Here is a 25204-nt window from a genome sequence, read left to right on the forward strand (position 1 = left end):
GTGCTGACCTAGGGAACTGTGAAACGTGTGAGCAGTTTCTGTTGGGAGGAGACCTTGGTTTAGTCTGTCCTGACTGACACAAGTGACCAAAAGCTAAGGAGGTGATGCTCCTAACAGTTGGGAGGAGCCCCACCCCTGCCCTGCAGTGCAGCTTTGCCAAGAGGGCCTGGGCGTCCTGCTCTGGGTCCCTGGTTCTGGGTCCTGACCCGCTGGGTTGGAATTCTGGCTCTACCACTCCTGAGCCACACCCATAGCAGGTTTCCCTCTCCAGGGCTCTGTTTTCTCATTTATAAAATGGAGTTGCTAAGAACTGGGGGTTGTGAGGATTAAATGAGCCAGCAGGAACTGAGCGCCTCAGAGCCTGGTCGGGCAATAAATGTGAATCTTGATTATTTGACCCTAAGCAGATAGGCTGGCCAAAATAAACATTTCTTGACTCCTTAGCTAATGATGATTTTGTTTGCCTTGCTGGAAGTTGGGGCAGTTCTGCAGTCATGACTTTTATTGCCTAGGACTCCATTTAAAGACATCCCCCCTTCCCTGCTTTTCCCGTTGTAAGGGTATTCTAAGTCATTACAGTTATTGTTCTTTTTCAGTGACTTTCAGAATTAGAAGATGTACAGGCATCACAATTATTAAGGATTTCCTCACCCTCTTTCCAAGGATCTCACATTACTGGGTAGAATGGGATGGAAGCCTCATTTCTCATCCTACAGCCAAGGGTCCTTTTGAGTCCCTGAGGTATAGTTGCTAAAGTTGATGTCCACAGTGCTGGCATCCCATACGGGCACCAGTTCATATCCAGCTGCTCGATCCAGCTCCTTGCTAACGGCCTGGGAAAAACAGTACAAGATGGTCCAGGTGCTTGGGCCTCTGCCACCACTGTGGTAGACCTGGATGAAGCCTGGTTGATGGCTTCGGATTGGTCCTGGACATTGGGGTCACCTGGGGAGTGAACAAGCAGATGGAAAAATCTCTCCTTCTCCCTCTCTCTGTAACTCTTTCAAAACAAACAAATCTCTAAAAAAATACTTTAAAAATTTACTGCTACCATGCTTGTCCACACTAACGGTTTTTTTTGGTTTCCTTCCTTCAATTCATCTTTCTTTCTTTCTCTCTCTCTCTTTTTTAAAGATTTATTTATTTTTACTGGAAAGGCAGATTTAAAAAGAGGAGAGAGACATAGAAAGACTTTCCACCCACTGGTTCACTTCGCAAATGGCCACAATAATCAGAGAGGAGCTGATTTGAAGCCAGGGGCTTGGATCCTCTTCCAGGTCTCCCATGCATGTTCAGGGCCCCAAGGCTTTGGGCCGTCCTCCACTGTTTTTCCAGGTTATAAGCAGGGAGTTGGATGGGAAATAGAGCAGCTGGGGCATGAACCAGTGCCCATATGGGATGCTGGAGCTTGCAGGTAGAAGATTAACCAAATTAGCCATTGTGCCACCTCTTCAATTAATCTTTCTAAAATCCCAACATGATCACACACTGCCTGCTTCACCCCCAACTTGCTGTTCGTCATGATAATTATGACTCTTTGGCAAGGACAGGTCTGCCCCTCAGCTCACCCACATGGGGCTTTGCCCTCACGTTTTTGAGCTCTGGCCCATATTCCACTTGCTGCAACAGTTGTCGCCTCGCTCCGCGTGGGCTGCTGTGTCCTCCAAGCCTCCTGCTCTGTGCGGTCTTCTGTGACTCCTGACTCCCTGCTACCCACTCTGAATTGATTTCTTCCTCTTTGGAGCTACTACAGAGCCAATTACCTACCACAGGGCTGATCTCCTCATGTAAGAATTCGTTGTTTGCTTTGGAAAGTTACAAGAACACAGACACACAGAGCGGGTGATGGATCATTCAAACATTCCATCCTTGCACACTGAGTTTTCACACTCCCTTCCAGCTCTTGAACAGCTGTGGTCCTCACTCCTCTCTGTATATAACTGAAACCCAGGGCTCTGTGCTGGTCACACAATAAGTGCTGTCATTATGACACCCGACCGGTGCAAGACCGACTGGACATCCCCGGCCCTCATATCCACCCCAGAAGCTGGCCTGCTGGCTTCACCACTAACACGCACCCAGAACCCACCTGCTTTTTTCCATGTCTGTGGCTCGGTCATCATTGTCTCTTGCCTGAGGCACTGCCCTAGCTTCCTATCCAGTCCTTCGGGTTTCGCTCTGCCCAGGATATAGCTTGTCCTCCTCACACGAGCTAGCTCATGTCACCCCCACTCACTTTATACTCATGGTTCCCCATCACCAGAGGTGTGAAATCTGAACTCCTCATCATGTCCCACCAGTCCCTCCCACTGCCTGGGTCCCGCCTCTCCTGGTCTCCCCCTGCCCTCCTTTCCTCTTCCCTCGCTGTGCCCTCGCTGATGTCACAGCCACATCAGGCTATGCACCCACACAGGACCTTGCTTAGACCTTTGCCTGGCACCTTTGTTCTCAGTCTTGGTGTGATCCATTCACAACATTCACGTCTTGGCTCACAGGTTTCTCCACGATTTCTTCAAATGTCACCTGGGCAAGAGCCCTCACAAAGCAATCATAGCTGGTCCCAGCCCCAGCAAGCCTCTGTCCAGTCATCCTGTCCTCCTGCCTGTCCAGTACTTCTCCCCTTCCCAGAGAATATCCTTGGTTACCCCAACTGTGAAAAGGGCTCTGTGACAACAAGGGGCTGGACTGTGCCTTCTGCCCAGGTGCTCCTTGTCTGGACAGAAGAAGGGAGAAGGGAGGGGAGGAGAGGAGAGGGGAGCCTTGGGAAAGAGCCACAGCAGGGGATGGTGCTGGCCCTGGCCAGGTAGTGTCCTGTGCAGGCAGTCCCTGCAGCCTGAAACTCTGCTGAAGAGGAAACAAGAACCAAGCAAGTCCCCTAGCCCCGAGAGCAGCAGCTAGTGGGGTGTGTGTCTTATCAGCTCTGAAATAATCTCTTCCCTTGCTTTTGCTTGGCTACAAAGAGCCCGTTGTGGCTGGGACTTCCAGATAACCAGGGATCCCTTCTTAATTACTATATGCTCTATTTCAGGGTCAGCAAAAAAGAAAATGAAAAAGCTTCATTTTACTCAAGGCTCAAATGAATCAATCTTTCAATCAATCAGGTATTAATTAAGCCATGCTAGGAAATACAGATGAGGTAAAAAAAAAAAAAATCCTCTCCCCTTTCAAAGGTGATACTAGGGAAATAATTAGAGAATACTTTAAGAACAATGCAAAGAATTTTAAGAGGTTTTTAGTTGGGTTTTCTTTATTTTTGTTATTATGGAAGGTCCAAAACTGTTCATCCTTCGCTTTCCTTGTCTCTCTTCCTTTCTCATCCCTGATACACTGCAAAGCAGTCCAAGCCACAGACTCTAGCACAACTGGCCCATCTTACTAACATCCCTGGGTCTGGTCACTTGTGGCCATGTCTCTCTGCCTCCCTGAAGCATCCAGCTGTGCTAAACGTGATCGTCAGTGACATCACAGGCCATCAGCGAATCGCTAGGCTCCCCCTCTTTCCCCGCAAGAGCATCAAGGAATGCTCTTCCTCAAACACCACAAAATCGGTAATCGAGGATGTTGCCTGCACCGCTAACACAGTGTGGGGTCTGGGGTTACTCACTGAAGTCTCTGGAGCTTGTCTTTCATGAGCAGGGATGTCAGTTCTTGGAGAGTGACGTATTCAGCCCACTGCACGACACCTCTCGTCCCGGGATCTGGCGTGGTGTCTGGCAGAAACGGGGCTGACCCTGAGTTTGTGCTGAAGGGATGAGTGAATGAGCTCACTGCCGGATGGAGTCAATGACACAGCATGTGAGAAGCATGCTGTCTGGCTCACTACATGCAGCGTGTGTTTTAGAACTGCTGGGGAAACAACAAGACACCATATGTATTGTTTCATTGCTCATATGGTGTGAAAGCTGACAACCTTCCTGTATTCCAGAAATCTGCTGGAAGTAGAGTTTGGTTGGTTACCCATGCACTGATTCAAAGTGGATTGCCAGTGCTGGGCAGCCAGGGCAGGCCCGCCTGCCTCTTCCCTGCCTCCTTCCTGCCTCCCCCCTACCTTCTCGCTGTTGCCATCCATTCCCTCTGCAGCCCTCCTGTCCTCCAGGCTCTGGTTTCTACAGGAAGCCTTGTTCTGCCCTGTCAACTTCCCTCTCATCCTTCAGGCTACAAGGCTCACTCGCTTCCCTCAGCCTTAAGGAGGCCTCAACAGAGGGGCTTGGCCACCAAACATCCTCATGGGCACAGGGAGGGACTGAGTCAAAAGTCTAAAGGGGTGACTGTGTGTGTGTGTGTACGTGTGAGCAGTTTTCCATATAGGATCTCATCCAACAATTCAAGAGGTAGTCCTGCCGCCTTTTGTCCTCATGGTTCAGATGAGAAAACGGAGCCAGTCAGCGATGAAATGACTTGCCCAAGACTATGGAGCTACCACAGTGCAGAGTGAGGCTTGGACCTAGCCTGCTCTAGCTCCCCAGACCCTGTGGCTTTGTAGGTGACAGAGTCTTGTGTCCAGGTCTTCTAGAATGGTGGGGAGTTCAGCCAATCATCATCCATCAGTATTGGAAAGCCTGCCTGTGCTCCACACCCTAGAGATGCCCCCTGGGTTGAAGTGTCTTCTGCGACCGAGGGAGCTCACATCTTTCCGAGGCCAATGCAGCATCACACAGGAGCACACATCAGAGTTTGTGGGAAATGTGTGTGATGAAAAACCATGCATCTGTTTCATAACTTTTGCACAAAAATCATCTCATCTTTCAAATCAATATCCCACAAACTTCTTGGAAGCACCCCTCTGGGCCAGCACAGGGCTCGCCAGCAATGCGGCAGCCATGCCCAACTCAGAGGCACTTATGTTTTTACGGTTTTCCTGCCTCCTCCAATTTCACATAAAATCCCAGTCTGTAGCTGGACCTAAGAGCTGAGCACGCTGACTTCCCATGGGGCCGCAGGCTCTGGGGCTCCGCAGAAGCCTCTGCTCTCGCTTTATCACCCTACCCGACACCTGCTCCCTGCAGGCCTCTCAGGCTCGCAGCCTCTGGAGTACGCACAGTCCTTCAGGAGTAGAGGCTGTCTGACCTGTTCTCTGTGCTGCTGGAGACAGCCGTGCGGAGGGCTTGGAAAACACACAGGAGGACAAAAGGTAAGCTTACTTAGTGACTGCAAGCTCAGCTTGACTTAACTTGGTCTGTGGTTAATCAGGTACATGATTTTAGTCATATCAAAACATCCCGAGAAAGAAGACCACAGGCAGTGAAGCAGGTGTGCAGTGGAGGGACACTAACTGAACATGGAGTTGGGAGATCCACTCTGGTTCTCTCGTTCATCCTGGAAAACATCAGTGAAGCTTTTTAAAATTGGGTTTTTTTTTTAAAGATTTATTTATTACTTGAAAGACCAAATTATAGGAGAGAGAGAGAGAGAGAGAGAGAGGGAGAGAGAGAGGATTTTCATCCAATGATTCATTCCCCAAATGGCCACAGTGGCCAGAACTGAGCTGGTCTAAAGCAGGGATCCTGGAACTGTTTCCTCAGGCCACAAGCAGGGAGCTGGATTGGAAGTGCAGCATCCAGGACTAGAACTGGCACCTACATGGGATGCAAGCAGAGGATTAGCTTGTTGTGCCGGCCCCAAGTTGGCTTTTGGACCTCTTTCCTCACCTCAACAGGGAGGTTTTGTCTTGTCCTGGATCTGTCTCATGATTGCTGAGAAGAGTGGAGGGCATGTAGCCTAGTGGTTAGGATGCCCACATTCCACACTGCAATACCTGGGTTCTATTCCTGGCTCTGGCTCCAGACTCCGGCTGTCCGCTAATGTGGACAGTTTGGGAGGCAGTGGTGAGCACAGTCACTGTATCCCTGAAACTCATGTGAGTGACCCGCATTGAATTCTTGGCTTGTGGCTCTCAACTTTGGCTAGCCCCATCCCAGTCCTGACTGCTATGGGCATTTAGGGAGTAAACTAGCAACTGGGAGCTCTCTCTGGTTCTCCAATACATATTGCATATGTTTAAATATTTATATAGAGAGAGGTATATATGTGTATATATTTATATATGTGTGTGAGTGTGTATTATTGTAAAGAAGAAATGTGAAGACATGTGAAATAGCATGGAGAAGGGAAAAACACAATATACATGCAAAGCAGTGATATTTGTAGGGATTTACAGCAAAAAGTTGCATTGAAGCTAAACGGAAAGCGTCAAGCTTCTGTTGCTGACTTGATCCTCCACCTTCCCACCCCTCCCTTCCCTTTCTCCTTGGTCTTCCATGGACTGTCGTCACTAGGAGCCACATTTCTAACATGGAGAATTCATGGGTGCACACTCTGACGCCTTGCACACTTGCATTGGTCCATATGTATTCATCTGACCACATCCTGGTTTTAGTGCTAATAAAACCCGTAGCCATGGTGACCGTGAACCACCTTGGTTACAATGCTCTCCTTTTCATGCTTCAAGACTGTGCGGTGGAAGATTCTGGAGTCAGTCTTGGTGGGTGTGGTACCCGTGGAGGTGCAGCTCTATTTCTGGAAAGCTGGGGCCTCTGAGGTCATCCATGTGTGAGGAGTGCTGGGATAGGGTGGTGCCTGTGCTGGTCAGCTACTGGCCGACTGCAGTGACCCAAGCTTAGGTTTGCAAATGTCACATCCTCTCAGAGGCCAAGAGTGTGTTTTGAAAAAGCAACAAGACAAGCGAGCCCTTGTGTGATCCAGGTTCTCCCACACAGGCAGTGATTAAAACATAGACCTGAAATTAAAAGCTGCACAATTTTCTTTAATGCTAGAGAAGGGAATTTGAGTTGTGTAAGCTCTGCAGCATGCAAAGGACTGACTGATTATTTTCCTCGGTGGTGGGGGAGAGATTTACTGGATGGAATAACTGAAAACTAATGGGGTGACAAAAATACACAATTATGAAACTCAAATGCAATACAGATACAATTCTATTTTCCTTTCCATTTGCTCCCCTTATTTAATGTGAACAAAAGTTCAAGGCAATTAAAATCCAAAGCTACCTAGCTGCAATAGTAAGGCTTAAAATGCAAAGGCCAAATCACAGAGGCAGTGAACTGCAGCGTTCTCTCTTCAACAGCAGCTCTTCTCTGCGGAATGTCCAGTGTGGCATATTCCCTGGTCTCCAGGTTATGGGCTGTGGCCTTTGTCTCAGCGGCTGTATTGCACATCAGAGCTCATGTTTCCTGAAGATGAGCCTTTAGGTCCTCTCTGCTTGGCTTGGTGTCTGCATTGCTAGCATTGTATGTAACTTATTACAATTTCGATGAATAAGAATTGATGAATGCAGAGGAGCTAGCATATTTATTGGTCATCATCTGGTTCCAACTGCTCTCCCTCTGCCTGTCCCTTCAGCCCTTTTTTGGACTTGGGTAACGATCACACACTCTCAGTCTCACTATTGCAGTTTCTGCTGCCCCTGGCCACAAGATTGCTGAAGGGACAGGTTGTGGGGTGGGATGCCATACACAGCAGTCACCTGAATGCGAAGCCTCGATGCTTGCCTTGTCTCTTCCGATCCCTTCAGTGCACCCAAACAGCCACCCCTGGATCCCTGGAGTGTCCCTCCCACAGGGGCCTGCAGGCTTAGTTGTCCTTTCTGGTCCACAGGTTCACCTTCTGAGATTTCAGTTACCCACAGCCAACAGTGGTAGAAAAATACTGAATGGAAAATTCTACAAGTAAACAGGCTTTAAACTGCATGCTCTTATGAGCTGATGAAATCTTGCACGGCCTGTTCCATCCTGCCCTGGACGTGAATCATGCCCCTGCCCGGTACGTCTGCACTGGACACTACCGGCTGGTTGGTCGCTTAGTAACTTGGTTACTGACCATCTGGTTGGGACCTCAGTGCTTGTGTCTAAGCAACCCCTATTTTACTTGACAATAGCCTCAATGTGTAAGAGTACTGGCAATTCTATCACAGTGTATTACTTTCCATTGTTTTACTTTATTGCTTTTAGTATGTTGTTATAACTATTCTATTTTATTGTTAGTTATTGTTGTTGATTTCTTCCTATGTGCATACTTTATACGTTAAATTTTATCATATAGAGTCTGTACTGTCTACAGGTTCAGACACCTGCTGTGGGATCCCAGAACCTAGTCCCCTGTGGAAGGAAAGATGTGTGCTCCAAATGCATGGTTTGGGAGGATGGATGAAAGAAACTGATCAAACTGGGGATTTCAAGGGAGTGTTGCACAGACACTACACACAAATACACACACTACACAAATATATATTATATACATACACACATTACACGTACACTACACACACTACACACTACACACATACACACTGCATGCACATACATGCTACACACTACACACATAGACACACTACACAGACACTACACATAAACACACACTACACATAGTTACTACATGCACATACACACACATACACTGCACACATACACACACACACATCCTTCCCTTGCTTTTACCCCTTCCTTCCTCCCGACCGGTGACTTCTGCTCCATCCACAGCTGGACACCTGAAGACATTCTGGAAAGCACTGTAGACCATTGGGGTAGGGTGAGATGGGAGCAGCAGCCAGAACTCAGTCTAGTCCCTGGGTTCTCCCCTGCATGGCTTCAGGCCTGTCCCCAGACTGAGCACTGCCTTCAGAGTTTATCTCTCCTTAGCAGCCCAGGAGGCGTACTGTTTCCCTCAGATCACCTCGAAGGTACCAGGGTCTTGAAGGAGTAGGTGACGGGTTGGGATGCTCTGATAAAACAGTCTCAATGTGGGGGCCCTGCCCCAGCCAGTTAGAAGGCAGGAGAGGGTTCTGGGGATGGGAGTGGCCAGAGCAGTCAGGAAAAGAGACAGCCCTACGCGACCTAACAGGGCAAGTGGTTATGATCCCAGTGGGGACTGCGTGGGGCTCTGCTCCTGGCTTCCCTGCTTTGGCTTGTTTCTACCTTTGTCAGTTTTATGAGTCAATCAGCAGAAGGGCAGTTGGAGCCCTGAGTGGAGGAGACACCCAGATTGTATATGTTTGGGGCACAGGGGCGTCTAACAGTGTGTGTCCCTGGGGAAACCACTCAGCTGCCGTGGGCCTCAGCTTTCCTTCATCTCCAAAGCGTGGACACATCTCGGATATACAAGAGGACTTTGGCACGTGCTGCCTCTGCGGACAGGAACGGGGACGGTGCTGGAAGGCAGGGTGACTTCTCTCTCAGTGCTTTGGTACAGTTCTTCCCACAGTAAACAAGTAACAACCACAAGTGATGCCTCCCTCACAGATAAGGCATGGGAACGTGTACCAGGGCTGCCCGTATATCAAATATATATACCAAGTGTGTAACTGGTGTTATTCCACAAGGACGTCCAAGGACTATGGCAAAAGCAGTGACTCCTTGATGCTGTTGAGGACTCAGAGGTCCACAAGTCTTAAGAAACTTTACTGCAATGTGAGGAAATCTTCGTTCTTCCTGCCCAAGATGGATCGCTGGATACCCCACAGCCAGCGCGTAGCCCTTGCATCTGACTGCTGCATGTGCAGCGAGACCCACCTGCAGGCTCAGCACTGGGTGGTCTGGGTCTTCCATGTGCATTAAGGTTCCCAAGGGCCAAGGGCCAGTGGAGTCCTGCCTGCTGAGCAAGTTCTCACAAGCACATTCCATCTACCACCAGGAAGCATCGGGACTCTGCCCGCTTATGTGAGCAGAAGCCCGGCTTTGCTGTTGCCTTTGACCCCAGGGGTTCTGGAATGTGTGTGTTTGTCCCCTGGGTTGTTTATTGAGTTACTCTAATAAAAAGAATGCTGCAAGCATGTAGTTCCTTTATAGGAAACAGGCTAAGAGCACTGGTAATGATTATTTGCATTAATAAAACACACCGTTTGTGTTATTCCCCCTGCAGTTATAAATGGATTCCATCTCAAAGAAGAGTTTTAGCTAAGCAGCTACTACGCGATCAGTGTAGTGCTAAAGGGAAGAACAAGCAGTGCCTGACCTAGTTCCTATCCCAAGGGTTTCTTCCTGGCATCGGCTTCACTGGGGGTGGGGGGGAGGGGAGTGTGGGCTGTACACAGCAAGGCTCACAGATCGCAGACTCCACTCTCACACAGCAAGGTGATAACAGCACCGACATCGTTCCCCAGCCAGTGTTGTGACGTCAATGAGACGCATGTGGGTTCTCCCTAAGCAGAGAATGCCCTGCTGTGAAGTGTAGAAGCCACAGTCGCAGTTAAACGCTTAGTGTTGCCAAGTCAGAGGAGACCAATGCTGGCTTTGGTTTTGAGCAGGCAGGGGCCAGCACAGAAGTGATGGAGGCTGTGTGGGCCCCTGTGCTGTGTGTCCTCTCAGGGAGGGCTGGACATGGGGGAACAGCACAGCCAGAGCCGGGGGGTGCAGGGGTGGGCCTGGGGTGGCAGGCAACAGACCCTCTGAGGAAGAGCAGGAGAGAAGGCATGTCAGATAACCTGGTGAGATAACAGAGGGCTTGGAGGCTACCATGGGCCAGTGCAGTGGGCCCCAGGGAAGCTCCCAAATGGTGAGCAAGGACACCTATCAGCTCCACATGTCCGTGCTGCCTTCTGGCACCTCATCTCATCCATAAAGTCACAGCTCAGGACCCTGCAGGATGAAGCCCTACCCCAGCCTCAATGGCAGGCTGCCCTCACCAGCCTGGCAGTCATTGCACATTGGGCAGTAAGAACACTTGTATTTAAAGTATGTTTTCTCCATTGGACAAAATCAGATTACAAAACAAAATGAAATATTGCCAAGCTCATCAGAAAGAAACGACCATTTATGTCCCAGTCCTTAAGGATGGCGAGTGGAGGCGGTCACATCTCCGATCTTCCCATTGATGCCTGAACGGGTGTGTGCTTATTTGTAATTGTAGAAAGCCCTATCAAGAGCTGAAATTTCTAACTCATTGTAATTTTTTTCAAACCTCCTGCAAACATTCATTTCTTCAGTGCCCTGTAACATTGGGGAGGGACAGAAGTAAAAAAAAACCTAAAGTAAAGAGTTGGTCCAGCATCATGGGCTGGCTGGTGCTCTAGTGTCCCAGTTCCCAGTATGAGGCTCTCCTCACGACATTTTGGCCCAAAGAACATCAAAGGTAGGAGCACGCAATTACAACCAGCCTTTTTCAGAGCTCTCAAAGGGCTCCTCCTTCTAAACTCTGTGAGTTTTGTGGTTCCTCTCTTGATTTCAGACTTCCCACAACTTCTCTGTCTGGAACCCACAACTGCCCCCCAAGCTCACCCCAATCACCACCACCAGGGCTTCAGCTCAAACACGGTTCCTCTTGGGAAGCATGCCTTGACCTCGTGAAAGCTCAGAACCCTACTCTGCAGCTATGCTGTGCCCACAGGCTCACCACCTACACTGGGACAACGGCTTATCTGATCAACTCCCTTCTTGTCCAGTTGGAATCTGTTCCCATCATAGGATCCCTGACATCTGGGACGTATTTTACCCTTGGGAAATACGTGCTGCAGCAATGAGTGAACATTTTTATAGCTAAGGAAACCTTGAGGTTCACTGAAATTAAATGACTTGTCCAAGGTCTCAAAGCCGATGAAAGATGATGTGGCAATTCTTTTTACCTTTAAGTATCTGAGCCTGGGCCAACACTAACTTAGTGGATGAAGCCACTGGCTGCCACACTGGCAGTGACAAAGGCATAATTGCTTGGGCTTCTGCCACCTACTCATGTGGAAGATCTAGAAGAAGCTCCAGCCTCAGTCTTGACTTTGGCCCAGCTCAGTCCTGGCTGTAGCAGCTATTCATGGAGCGAACAAGTAAGGAAAGTTTTTCTCCCTCTTTCTTCCTCTGTAACTCTTTCGAATAAATAAATAAAGCTTAAAAACCATTCAGGGCTTCTTGCACTGTTTCCCACTAGTTTCTGGGTTCAGACATAACGGTGTGGTCAGATAGAAGAGCATGCTCAGTCAAAACCACCTGCTGATGGGAATCCCAGTGTCCCAGGATTCTTAGCCAGATAATGGTGGGGCATTCTGGGTTAGGCACACTCTGCTCATACTTCTGGTGACTGGTTTCTTTGGAATCTCTGACGAGGCTGTCAGGTCCAGGACATGGAGAAGAAAGCAGTTGAGGGAGCAGAGATGAGACCAGACTTCCCAAAGATCACTGTTCCCCAGGGAGACCAGCCTTGTTCTCATGCGGTGCTACTTCGAATATTAAGGTGATATTACTCAGAACTGACACGGCCCCTGTGTTGCTGGAAACCCTGAACAGCTGTGTTCTTGACTTTTCAGTGTTCCTGAGCCAAGCAGTTTCATCTGGTCGTTTCCAGCTGCCAAGCCAAATGAGAAGCATGCGTACGTGTGGTCGACTAGGCAGCTCGCTGTCTCACGGCCATCACTGCACAAAGCCCTCCCTGCTTCTTTGCTGTCATTTTTCTTCCTGCCCTGAGTGAATGCTATTGGTGCCAGGTGCAAGCCCTGCAGCCCTGCACCTAATGTCTCTGTTCACATTAGTTGGGCACCTGTTCCGCACCTGAGGACCTCCTCTCTTTTCTAAGACTTCCCCAGACAATGCTGCTTAATGAGAAGTAGACATCGCATCCCCCGCCTGGGATTTAAAATGTAACTAAAGATGGAGCCTTAAGAAAACTCAAGGAATCTTGTTCTTTTGGAGGATATGGTCCACTACAGAAGAACCACATATCATAACTAGTTAAAACATCTCAGGAGAAGTTCACACGGAAGTAGCTGGTAAGGGGAGATTTCATGGACATGCGATTTGAATGGGACCCCTCATTGTGAACAGGCTATTGAAAGAAGGATGGAGAAAGTTGCTTAAGAAAACAGAGCTGGCTCAGATAAAGAACCCCAGCAAGGTGGCTCCGGCTCCAGCCCAGGTGTGGAGGCTGCCAACCTTTCTCTGCTAGCTCGGCAATCCATTGTTCTTCCTTCTCCAACCAGCTGCCCTCATTGCTATGGTGTTCCAGCAAGTGGCCCAGCTACGACTGGCACTCCTCAAGTAAGAAGGCTGCTTCTCAACGAAACAAACATCACAACCACTCCAGTAACATCCTCAGAACACTCCTTCCCACATCGGGCTTTCTAAGAAGACAGCAAAAGACTGTCCTCCAGCCCTAGGTGCTGCTGTAGTTTGACAGCTAGGAGTGGCCTCCCCCCTTCCCTCCCTGCAACCACAGGAGAAAAAGAAAAAAATTAGAAACATTCCTCCATACCTTGACCCTCCCCACTCTAATCAGTGGCCCACAGGGGCATTTGTCCTTCTCAACTGTGTAAACAACATTAAAAATCAAAAAGAAGAAAAAAAGAGAGGCTGCTTCTGGAAGACGTTTCTCTTTCTCCAAACCACATGATATGCTTGGACTGGGACTTGAATGGTGGTGGCTTCCTACACGCTGGGCCCCAAGAACCTTCAGGAATTATACTGATATTAGACCATAAGGGAGATTATTGTGTTCAAGAACCTTCAGGGAATTATGTGGTTTTTGGTCTCCTTTGCCTTAATCACACTTTCTTTGTATATGTTTAAACTGGGTGATCATCCTGATCTCATATTTGGTATGAGGCTCTGGATAACCAAGGCTGGTTGTACTTGGCTCAAGTTCAAAGGTCTCTCTCTCTTAGACACACACACTGCTCACCCATTTAACAACACTACCCACATTTAGCATAAGGTTTGTGGAAAAGAAATGAGATTTTTGGCTCAGGTGAGGTCAGTCTAGCTCTGGCAGTGGCTCAGAGGTTGGAAAGCAGATGCCTGTAGGGTAGAAGCCCACAGGGTAGAAGCCCACAGGGTGGTTGCCTGTAGGGTAGACGGCCACAGGGTGGTTGCCTGTAGGGTAGATGGCCACAGGGTGGTTGCCTGTAGGGTAGATGCCAACAGGGTGGTTGCCTGTAGGGTAGATGGCCACAGGGTGGTTGCCTGTAGGGTAGATGCCCACAGGGTAGATGTGACATTCTCTTTGACCTGAAGCTGTCCCTTTCTTTTTCTTTACAGCATCATCATGCTCTTTTCTTTTGTTTGTTTTTCTCACTTTTTTTTGCAAGAGAAGGGAGAAACAGAACCTCCACCTGCTGGTTCATTCTCCAGATGCCCACAACGACCAGGACGAGGCCACGTTCAGGTCTCCCTCTCGGGTGGCAGGAATCTGACCCCTTGAGCCATCACCACTGCTTCCTCCTGGTTGGGCCAAATGGTAACTGCAGCCTAGACCAAGGCCCTGCCACTCCTTGCCGTCTGAGTGGGGAAGGCCCTTGCCTCCCTGTTCCTCAGCTTCTTCAACTCTCAGAGAAGAAAAGAACCTCTATCACAGGACTGCTGAGGGAATCAGATGAGCTAAATAATGTTTCATGTGGTGAAAATGGTGCCTGCACAGAGTGAATGCTCAATGAACACTTTGTCGGCTTTCCCTGCAGACATCTGAGCTGGTGATTCCTGCTGTGGCTTGATGATGAGGGGCTCCGGTGTGCCAAAGGGGCCATGGTAATGACTCCTCGGCACAGCACAGAAAGATGACTGTCACTGTTTCAGTCAGTGAGGAATACTCCAACCTGTGACACTACAGCAACCACCGACCCATGCACAGCTCCACCAGATACATGTGAGATAAAGCAGGATGTGGTAGCCTAAGGCTTTCTCTGGAATCATATGCTACACAGAAAGCATCACACCAGAAAGTTCCTCTCCCTTTCTGCCACCTTACATTCTGACAACAAGGGAGATTATGATAGTATAGGTGCTGTTCATGTCTGCTTTCTAACCCACGTGGAACTGTTTGGCAGCTTGTTCTTCTGGGAGCCTGCAGTGTCTGGTTTGATCTTGGCCCACATTAGGTGCTCAAGGAATGTTAATGTTGATTAACCGGCTGGCCTCTGGGGATGGAAAGCGGAGTGAAGAGTGCTCTGTGAGGGCCACATGTTATCTCCACAGGGCTAGGATGGCCATACTGAGCCCTTGTATCTATCCAGGGTTTTGTAGGCCTCTCAAGTGCCATCCATCAAGGCGCACAATCATAGGAGAGCCACAGCAGGACAAGAGGGCCAGGACTGAGGCCTGAGCAGAACAGACGGCTGGGCCTTCTCAGTTGGCACTGTAGCCAACAACTGCAGCTGCCAGCTCAGGCAAGTTGGTCAGACGTCTGGGGAGCCAGCCGGGCAAGAACAAAGCAGATGTCAGGGATTTCAGAACAGAACGATCTGGAGTTTGGGTGGTGGAATAAAAGATGACGGCTCTTGGGGACAGGGACCCAGGGTGGACTCCTATCCGGCAGAGGTTGCTTCTCACAGCTCTAGGAGGAGGGCAGGACTGGCAGACTCTGCCTGCAGACTCTGGGCATGGGTAGTGGGCCCCAGAGGGTGGGATCTGTGCCTGCTTTTGTTTTCAAAAAAATTCCCCAGCGCCTCTGTCACAGAGGCGGGCACACATGGAGGTGCTTAGGAAACGTGGAGGGGAAAAAATGTGGCCAGTCTTGTCGGGACAGCTCCTGCCAACAGCAGCAAGGCTGTTGGGCCCCCCAAGAGTTCTGAAAGTTCTCTGACAATGGTGACCACTGAAGGAGAGTGACCAAGTGGGGAGATTCTGGGTTTCCCATTCCTGCTGGCTGAGGCGAATGGCTTCCAGGCCTGCATGGACATATACTAGGAGTCTCTGAAAGCAACATTAAGCCTTGAAATGAACCTGCAGCTTTGGAAAGAGGCTCATCAGCTCCTTTCTTCCGTGTGACCCTTCGGTCTCTTCCCAGGGCGTGAGAAGGCCTCCACACGGGGCCATCTGACATCGCTCCGCCCCTTCCTCCCCACCTGTCCTCTCAGAGGTGCGGAGGACAATCAGACCCATTGCAGACTCCTCCTTGCGTCTTTCCCCTCACTCCTAGGTTGGACTGCTTGGAGAAAAGTGATGAAGTGAGATGTTAACACCAAACGTGAATCTTGCAACATGGTGACGAAGGCTAGAAGCTCCAACTACACAAGTGCCCGTGTTTAAATGTTTATTTTTTTTCTATTTTAAAGGCAGAACATAGGGTGCGAGAGTAGGAGCCAGAGAGAGAAATTGGGAACTATTCCATTTACTGTTTCACTCTCCAAACATTTTCATCAGCCAAGACTGGGCCAGGAACTGGAAATGCCTTCCAAACCTGCTATGTGGGAGCAGGGGCCCAAATACTGGAGCCATTGTCTTATGTCTCCCAGTCACATTAGCAGAAAGCTGCACTGAAAGCAGAGTGGCTAGTGCTTACACTGGCACTTCGATACAGGGTGTGGGTGTCGCAAGCAGTGGTTTAACCCACAGCACCCTAATACCCAGCCTCGGTAGTACACATTGAATGAGTGCCAGACACTGTACCCATAAATACGATGGTGGAGGAGTGACGTCAAAGGGTGGCGGGGAGGCCCAGACCTTACCAAAGGTCCCAGACTGTCTCACCACAGCTGGGCCACGTGCTTTTCTTCTGAGTGCTATGTGTCCTCCTAACAGCAACACCGATCACAGCAGCTCTTACACTGTGTTCCTACCGCCTTGTTACCTGGCTGACAAAAGAGACCTAAGCTCCCGATTCTTCTGTCACAGCTAGAAGCTTCCATTCCTGCAGTAAGAATGCTGAGCTCCTGGTAGGGGCCTCAGTCTCCTCATCTTTTTTTTTTTTTAAAGATTTATTTATTTTTATTGGAAAGTCAGATATACAGAGAGGAGAGACGGATCTTTCGTCCGTTGATTCACTCCCCAAGTGGCCGCAACAGCTGGGGCTGTAGCTGATCCGAAGCTAGGACCCAGGAGCCTCTACCAGGTCTCCCATGTGGGTGCAGGGTCCCAAGGCTTTGGGCCGTCTTCAACTGCTTTCTTAGGCCACTAGCAGGGAGCTGGATGGGAAGCGGGGCTGCTGGGATTAGAACCAGTGCCCATTTGGGATCCTGGCGCATGCAAGGAGAGGACTTTAGCCGCTAGGCTACCACACTGGGCCCCAGTTTCCTCATCTTTAAACAGTGTGCCTGTTTTGTTGTCACAAGGGAGTAAAAGGAAGAAAAGAGGTAGCGTGACCCACACCATGCCTGACATATACACAGCACCACGTAAATACTGGGAGCTGCCGCTTCCTACTCAGCTCTGCCAAGCGGGTTTTCGTTTACTAGATATTTTCTTTCTTTTTTTTTTTTTTTAAGATTTATTATTATTGGAAAGCCGGATATACAGAGAGGAGGAGAGACAGAGAGGAAGATCTTCCGTCTGATGTTTCACTCCCCAACCGAGCCGCAACGGCCTGTGCGCACCTATCTGATGCCGGGAACCTGGAACCTCTTCCGGGTCTCCCACGTAGGTGCAGGGTCCCAAAGCATTGGGCCGTCCTCGACTGCTTTCCCAGGCCACAAGCAGGGAGCTGGATGGGAAGTGGAGCTGCGGGGATAAGAACCGGCGCCCATATGGGCTCCTGGCACGTTCAAGGCGAGGACTTAAGCCGCTAGGCCATGCCGCCGGGCCCTACTAGATATTTTCTATCCCAAGCCTCCAAATAACTCTGCATCTTCAGGAAGAGAAGCAGGATTTAGTAGTTCTTATCAAGGCATCATCAAAACATCAAAGAAGAGACCCGCACGTGCAAGTGCGCACACGATGTCTAAGCAGGGGAAAGGGATTTGGAAGCTATGTTGATAACGCGGAGGAAAGCGGTCTGGAATGCCTCAAAGGTTCAAGGCAGAATCATCACTGATCCAGCAGTTCCATTCCCGGCTATATGTTCCAAAGAACAGAAGAACAGTCTTCAACCAAACCCTTGACCCATGTGTTACAGCATATTCACCATAGCCAAGAAATAGAAACAACTCAAATGCCAAATAACAGAAAGGATAAAAACCCTGAGAGCTGTGCATCCAATAGAATATCATCCAACCATAAAAATGATACATATGCTAAAACATTGATGGACATGAAAACTTAATGCTCAGTGAAAAACAAAACAAAACAAAACAAACAGTCTCCAAAGTCACATATAAGAAATGTCTGGCTCGGGTCAGTCTGCACTAGCAGAAGGCAGACTGTGGCTACCGTGAACTGGGGAAGAGAGACCAACAGGAAAAAATGGCAGAATGTCGTGCGGCTGGGAAGCATTCCAGAACCAAATAAAGTCCCAGACAAGGAGAGCTAGATGCCATGGCCGCACAACGTTATCTACGTGCTAAACAGCACAGGGGTTCCCACACGGGTTAATATTATGTATGTGAGTTTCATTCAGTTAAACAAAGGTGAGAGCAGATAACACAAACATCTCCCAGGAGCTGACCACGGAAAAGAACGCTATTGCTATTTGGGAAATATCACATGCTATTAGTGAGATTCTCTGTGTGCATTTATTCATTTGCTTCAACACCAAAGATCGAATGGCCACAGACCCAGTGGTTTATGATTTTTTCCCCTTATTCTCAGGCCCCACCCTGAAGGAATAATATTTTTTTAAACCGGTATAGTCTTATTCCTGGAAAATGCCAGTCAGGAGTACTTGCTGCCCTCCCCATGTGGCACACGCCCTGTGCCTGTGTGTCTCCTCCCTGGTCCCAGCCTGCATGAAGCTGTGAGGCTCTGTCTGGCAGCGAGGTGTTTTTTCCAGGACCAGTTGAGGAGACAGCCAATCACCTGCCGGACAGGAGGACATCATGGCTCTTTCCTCAGAAGGGTCAACCACCACCTCCCACTAAAGCGATACAAACAGAAGTTCTGGGGCCCAGTGTGGAAACTTAGTGGCTAAAGTCCTCACCTTGAACATGCCAGGATCCCATATGGGCACCAGTTCTAATTCCGGCAGTGCCACTTCCCATCCAGCTCCCTGCTTGCAGCCTGGGAAAGCAGTCGAGGATGGCCCAAAGCCTTGGGACCCCGCACCGGCATGGGAAACCCAGAAGAGGCTCCTGGTTTCAGATCTGCTCAGCTCTGGCCATTGCAGCTGCTTGGGGAGTGAACCAGCTGATGGAAGATCTGTCTCTCCTCCTCTCTGTGTATCTGCCTTCCCAATAAAAATAAAAAGTCTTTAAAAAAAAAGAATGGACGTTCTGACAGCACAAACCCTGAAGCCCGAGCCAAGTGGGGCTTTTCCTGCGATCCAGGCAAGGCTGCGGTCCCGATGTCCTTCAAGGCAGGATCCAGGGGCCTGATTTGGAATCCAGGAGGCTTCAGCTAGCAGGTGGGGCCCGAGACTCTGCTCTGCTTGCCAGCCAAAGGGGGCGTTATGGGAAGGTGTGGTCACCAGGTAATGAGTCTGCAGGCTTTAATCTGGGCTTTAATCCAGGCTGTGCTGTGCTGGTACCTGCGCACATTGTGGCTCTGGGCTGAAGGAAACGTTTCAGGTCAGCAGTAGAGCGAGGAAGCAGGGCAGCGGCCCCCATCACTTATAAGAAAGGGGCTTGGGCCTGGCGGCATGGCCTAGCGGCTCAAGTCCTCGCCTTGAAAGCCCCGGGAGCCCATATGGGCGCCGGTTCTAATCCCCGCAGCTCCACTTCCCATCCAGCTCCCTGCTTGCGGCTTGGGAAAGCAGTTGAGGACAGCCCAATGCTTTGGGACCCTGCACCCGCGTGGGAGACCCAGAAGAGGTTCCAGGTTCCTGGCTTCGGATTGGCACGCACCGGCCGTTGCAGCTCACTTGGGGAGTGAAACATCGGACGGCAGATCTTCCTCTCTGTCTCTCCTCCTCTCTGTATATCCGGCTTTCCAATAACAATAAATCAAAAAAAAAAAAAAAAAAAAAGCGGGGGGCTTGACAGGTGACGAGTGTGGAGGGCTGGCCTTCAGCGAGCTATACTCTTTTTCAGTTCTGCTGTTTCTCCCCAGGGTCGTGTTGAATACCCAGCAGATGTGCCAGCAATCTTATGGGTAAGTGGTGGCTGTCCTCTTACAAGCCTCTAATTCTTAGCACGACCATTCAACTAAGAATGCAAACAAAATCTGTGGGAGCCAAGGCAAATGGTCTGACCTTTATCACTGGGAAGGTCAGTTTCACCCCAGTGTTAGCTCCTGCTGGTTGCAGGCCAGCAGGACTGAGTAGCTGCCTGGCGTTTGCAGACTCTAACCAGGGCTTTGGATGTCTGCTGACCACAGAGCAGGGCTTCTGAAAGCCGGCAGCTGGGCCTGCTGGGGGAGTTACCTAACAATCTAACAGGAGAAGCCACAAGCAGAAAGATGCAGGCCCAGTATCTTATTTGGTTGAAAAGCGACTAAGTAGGCTCCTGATTCAGGGTACAGCACAGTGGCCACTGTCACATGTCACTTAGGTTAACACATAGTACATTTAAGGTGGTGACTGTTCTCATAACACTAAAGTGAACGAAACTTCCCACTTCCCATGGGTCCTCTCTTTGCCCACCCCCAGCTTCTACCCTCATCCCTCAATATGAGACCCTAACTCTTTTGGCTCTTAGGACAAGCTGAACACTCACAGTGCTCCAACAGGCAGTTTTGTTGATTGTTGTTGAGTCAGATGTTTCCCCATCCCTTCCACCAATTTTCTTTTTGACTTTCCCAGAAGACAACAAAATAATCATATGGTTTTCTTCAAGTCTCTGCAGCTTGAAATGAGACTGGTATCTAAGTGATGAATAAAACTCAGCAGAAAGCCTCATGGTGGGAGACAGCGACAGAGGGCTGTGGTCCAGGGCAAGACTTAAGTGGCCGAGCCACACGACACTCAGATCTCTCCGTTTCTGAGTGACAAACTCACAAAGTGGCTTGCTTATGACCGTGGGAGCAAGACTCTTCCCAGAGGCGGGGACTGAATCTGGATGCGCTCACAGCCCTTTGGGAGTTGCCCAAGAAAGGCTTGTTGCTTTCTGCAAAGTCCATTTGGGAACTTAGCCACCCTCTGAATTCTCTGCTGAATTCTCTGCTGAATGTCCACCCATGTCCCCTGTGGATGCTCTATTCAGATGGCTCCACCTGATGTGGGGGCAAGGCCTTACACCTGAGCGGACTGCTACCTGGGGACTGCCTTCAGAGAACTTGCTGGATGTCTCCCTTTCACTGGTTGGAGAGGTTTAAAAAGCCTGTCTTGCCACAGCCTTTATCTCTCTTACTGCTCCTGTAATGTGTTTCAAGAGCAGCAGTGGGTCACCTGAGGCCTTCACATTGCATGGTAAGCCACACATTGATGGCGGCTCATCTGCTCTTCTGCAGCACATTCTTAGCCCTGAGGTTGAACAATCACCATGACACCTGGGCACAACCTCAAGTGGTTTCCCTTCTGGAGGGGTCTTCGGGCTATCTTGAGGAAAGAACAGGCAGGGAGGATGTGGGGTGCTGTGGAGACTCTTAAGGCATGAAGCCATCTGCTTCTCTCAGCACAGGCCCCTGCTTGTCCTGGCGTGTCACTTGGCCTCCAAGCACAGTCTGCCTACCTTGCCTCTCTTCAGTCGTGGAGTGCCTGCATGTGTTCCCATGCGTGAGGTACAAAGAGTCTAGGTGACAGAGACCCTAGAGTCCTGGGTATTCCTGAACATACAGGCCTGGCTTGTAATCTGCTCATTCCTTTAGCCAGCAGTGGGACCTGGCCACACCCTTTACTCCCTGAGCCCTGATGTGCCTGCTGGTGAAGTCAGGGAGTAGAGCTGGCTCACAACCATGGTTTTCACTGAATCTTAGGTTACTTCCTCTTCTTCATCAACAGCTAGCCCCCATGAGAATCCTGTTTACTTGAACGTTTGATGTTGGTATTAAGCTCGAAAACCATGGACTTCTCTGGTTAGAACATGAGAACACAGGAAAGCATCAACCAGGGCCACCACTGGTTTAACCAACACCTCAGTGAGGATTAGGAAAAGGGGTCCTCCCTGGTCCCATGCAAGTGGGGCCAGTTCATCCCCTCCCAAGAGGACTCCCGGTTGCTTCTAGCCACACACGCTCCTAGCAGTCGGGCGACCTACATGGTTATTAGCAGGGTCTTGGCTTCTTCGGGTTCCAACCACTTTAGCCAGGAGTAAAATAGCACAGATGTCCAACGTTAGAGACTTTCATAGTAACAGCTTTGAAACATTTGGTACAATTCAAAAGCTGAAAGTCCAGGCCTAAGATGATGTCAAGATGCTACACCAACACAGTCCATCTGATTGTGATAGCTTCAAAAGGCGTGAGTAGCAATAATAATAAAAACCCCTCACACTTTCATAGAGCCTTACAATTTATGCAGCACACTAAATGTACTTGCTTTTTCAATTTTATTCTGATTCTAACCATTGCTCTGTGGAGTGATAATTATCCCCATTTCAAATTGAAGGCAAATGAAGCTGAGAGCTTCAAAGACTTGTTCAAGGGCAGCTAATAAGTGGTCAAGCTTGGGATTGAATCCACGTCTAACTCTGAGTCAGAGGTGTTTTTCTAGCATGTAAGTGATTCAAGATCCTGACGTGGGCCTTGGCGGGCAGACTTAGAGAAGTGCTCTGTAAGGGTCTGGAATTATTCTGAGCAAGTCACCCTTCTTGTTTGCACCAAGGCAGGCCTCACCCACCTGGATGCTGTGACGGGAGACTTGAGGTCTGATCTCTGGAGAAGTCCTAGCAGATCGTACAACTAAAGTGGGGTTTTTCACATGGGGAGTGATTCCTAGGGATTCATACATGGCAAATGCGCCTGGACTTACTGACCCCAAATTCTCTCCACCATTTTAGGAAATGCCCTGCCAGAAACCCTTGCGAGTCTGGACAGTCACCTGTAAGTTACCACACGACATGATAGAAACATCTAGAGGCCACTACTTCCCAGTCCAAGACCCTTCATCACTGATGAGTTCTCACTGATGGAGCCATCACTGAGCCGTCATCTGCCTCCACACTGCTTTTGGGCACAACATTTGGGCTGCAGCAGCCTCCACCTCTCTCCTACCACTAGTCCTGTACGCCAACCGCTTGCCACAGATGTCTACCGGGATGCTCTCTGTTTGACCTTCTCGTACAGTCCGCTCCTCTTCTTCGTACCATCTCCAGGCCTGACACCACACACAGCGCACCACCTCCTTCCTCCAGCTCAGCCCTGGGATACACACACTCCTCCCTTAACAGACTCACTTAGAGTGATTCTGCCCCCTAAACTCCACTGCTCCTCATCTGGCCTCTGAGGTCCCCATGAACTCTGCTCCCCATACCTCCAAGTTTCCTTCCATCTAGCCAATGGTTCTCCCTCCAGATGCAAATGTGACTATACTCTTCCTCTCCTGAAAACCAAAACAGCTTCCCAGTGCTACAGGACAGTTCATTCTTTGTACCCAAGTGGCACAGTCCCCACTCCAAGCTGCTTCCAGACCTTATCACTGATTTGTTCTCACTCTGACCACAGCATGACTCTCCATCACTTCTTCAGTGCTGACTTTCCAGATGGTCTCCAAGGAAAACATTCCTGTTCCCTCCATCGGGGTATTCCAGTGGCCCATGGCTGGGATGGGTTTTATTCTGAACTGTAGTATGTATCTGTACCTGTCTTATTTACCAGGCCAGGTTCCCCCAAAGCCGTGACATCCCTCTGAGTGGATGGGCAGGACTCACTGGAGGGAGAAGAAATCCTCTTTCCATTCCATAGGATAGTAGTGATCTGGGATGGAACCCAGAGAAACATGTGTTGCAATGTGTCTCTTCTCTACATTTTCTATGCAGTGAGGATGAGGAGGCAGAATTTCAGACAAAGCAAAAAACGTAATCAGACATTTCTGTATAATGTGCCCGCAGTCCAGCACTGGGCAAGGGTAGACCATCAAATTAAGTGGTTGACGGATGTGAGTCAACTTAAACGTTAGAAAGACCCTGGTAAAATTCTTTAGGTAGGATTTGCAAATCTTTTATGAAAGAGACAAGATGGAACAATGCAATTTTAATGTCTAAGTTTTTTGTAAAGTAAGACTCTGGTTATCCAGCAGGATTTAGGAGTGGAAGTTTCTTAAAATTGGCTTCAGGTTCTCGTGCTTTTCTTTTTTTTCCCCCAGTGAACCAAGTGCAATAGTTTTGGATGGGAGGCGCTTCTGAGACACTCAGGTGTATGTTCTAGGAGGATCCACAGGGCAGCCTGGGAGGATCCGGCACCCTGGCTGCGTGTTTTCTGCTAAATTAGGGCAAGTGCAGGCCTCCTCTGAGTTTCCCTGCAGCACCAGCCCAGGCAGGACTGGGGCTCCCGCTGGCTGATCTCTATCACTGAGTTAACTCTAGCATTGCCCAGTAACCGCGCGCGCGCGCGCGCGCGCGCGCGCGCATACCCACACACCCACACACACCCCTCCGTAAAACTCTCCAATACGCCAGGAAAGCGCATCCACCTTCAGGGACGGAGTGGGTCTGGGGTGGGACCGCAGCCCGAGTGCAAGAGGTTAGGAAGATAATCTGTGTTACGGCCAACTTCCTGGAGGCCTGGAGACTGGCAGACAGGTACCCACGTTGCCCCTGGCTCTGGGCCATATTTTCGGTTTTTTTTTGGCTAACTTCAGGGTCCCATTGAAATTAGGGCTTCACCTAGCATGGGGAGGAAACATCTACGCTCCACGCGCTCTCGGGAGGCGCCAGGCCTTGACTTTGTCCGAGGCACACAGAAAGTCCAGCTGTCCCTGTCCAACTACTTCTCCCCCGTGGCCGCCCCGCGCGCCCCGGAATCGGCTCCAGACAGGGGGGCGCGGTCCAGGACCCTCGCCGAGGAGGTCGCAGAGCCACCCCAGCAGCCCAGCTAGAAGCAGCTCCTCCGTCCCGCGCGTGCCCGGAGCCATCCTTCTCAACTGACACAGGAGTGGAAGTCCCTTGTCAAACGAGGGCGGCGTCGCGTCGCAGTACTTTAGAAAACACACACACACACACACACACACCAACGACAACAAATCTGGAAACTCACCTTTCCGTCCGTAGTCGGGCTTCCTGGAGAAGCGGTGGCCCAGGAACGTGTCGGGTGCCGTCTCGTGGGACCGCAACGCAGGCAGCAGTGCCAGCGAGGGCTCGGTCCGCCCCAGCCGCCGGATCCCCGCCCCGCGCCCGCCCGCCGCCCGGGCTCGGAGGGAGCCGCCCCGTCCCGCCCAGAGCTTACCTGCCGCCGCCGCCCGGAATGCGCCCTCGTCGCTCCCGCCGGCCAACCGCGGCCGCCTGGCCCGCTTGGAGGTTGCGCTCCCGTCCGGTCCTGCCCCTGGATGCCAGACGCACAACTTCCTGAATTGGGCTCGCGGGCGCTCGCGCTGCCTGGCTCGGCCCAGGCTTTGCACCCGGCGCTGATCAAGTCCTGGTGCGCCTGGGTCGGGGCGCCCACGC

The 25204-nt window shown here is 50.2% G+C and overlaps 1 protein-coding gene across 2 annotated transcripts in view; it reads right to left on the reverse strand.

The window, feature by feature from the left end:
• Positions 1–24940, reverse strand: part of KIAA0040 (KIAA0040 ortholog) — a 34517-nt gene extending 9577 nt beyond the window's left edge. Inside the window, exon 1 of one of the 2 annotated variants that reach the window (XM_058660698.1) lies at positions 24798–24940. The gene's annotated coding sequence lies outside the window, so the exon portion shown is untranslated. Of the gene's footprint in view, positions 1–651; positions 713–24797 lie in introns of those variants that run through there. The other variant, XM_058660699.1, reaches the window with a different exon arrangement.
• Between the last annotated feature and the right edge of the window lie 264 nt (positions 24941–25204).

The sequence above is a fragment of the Ochotona princeps genome, chromosome 2 (assembly GCF_030435755.1).
Source record: "Ochotona princeps isolate mOchPri1 chromosome 2, mOchPri1.hap1, whole genome shotgun sequence".
NCBI lineage: Eukaryota > Metazoa > Chordata > Mammalia > Lagomorpha > Ochotonidae > Ochotona > Ochotona princeps.